Source organism: Triticum dicoccoides, chromosome 2A (genome assembly GCF_002162155.2).
Source record: "Triticum dicoccoides isolate Atlit2015 ecotype Zavitan chromosome 2A, WEW_v2.0, whole genome shotgun sequence".
Classification (NCBI taxonomy): Eukaryota; Viridiplantae; Streptophyta; class Magnoliopsida; order Poales; family Poaceae; genus Triticum; species Triticum dicoccoides.
The window spans coordinates 132,168,734-132,169,023 of NC_041382.1; positions in this window are offsets into that span (position 1 = coordinate 132,168,734).

The window sequence follows — 290 nt, forward strand, 5'->3', positions numbered from 1 at the left end:
GACAATAAAAGTTTTCAAATATTAAAAATAAAATGTTCGGGCTATGTCTATTATTGCATCGGTAATTATGGTGAAGTAAACACATTTTTATAAAATGCCTAACTGCTTTTGAATGAATTAAAACAGAAAAGAATAGTAAAAGAAAATACAAAGGGGAAAAACAAACAGCAGAAAACAAAAAAAAAAAAAGAGGGAGGCCCCCACTGGGAATCGGCCCAGCTGGCCGGCCCAATCGGTCGCAGGCCCAACCGGCCGCCCTCCCCCCTTATCCACTCACCACCTTGCCCCAC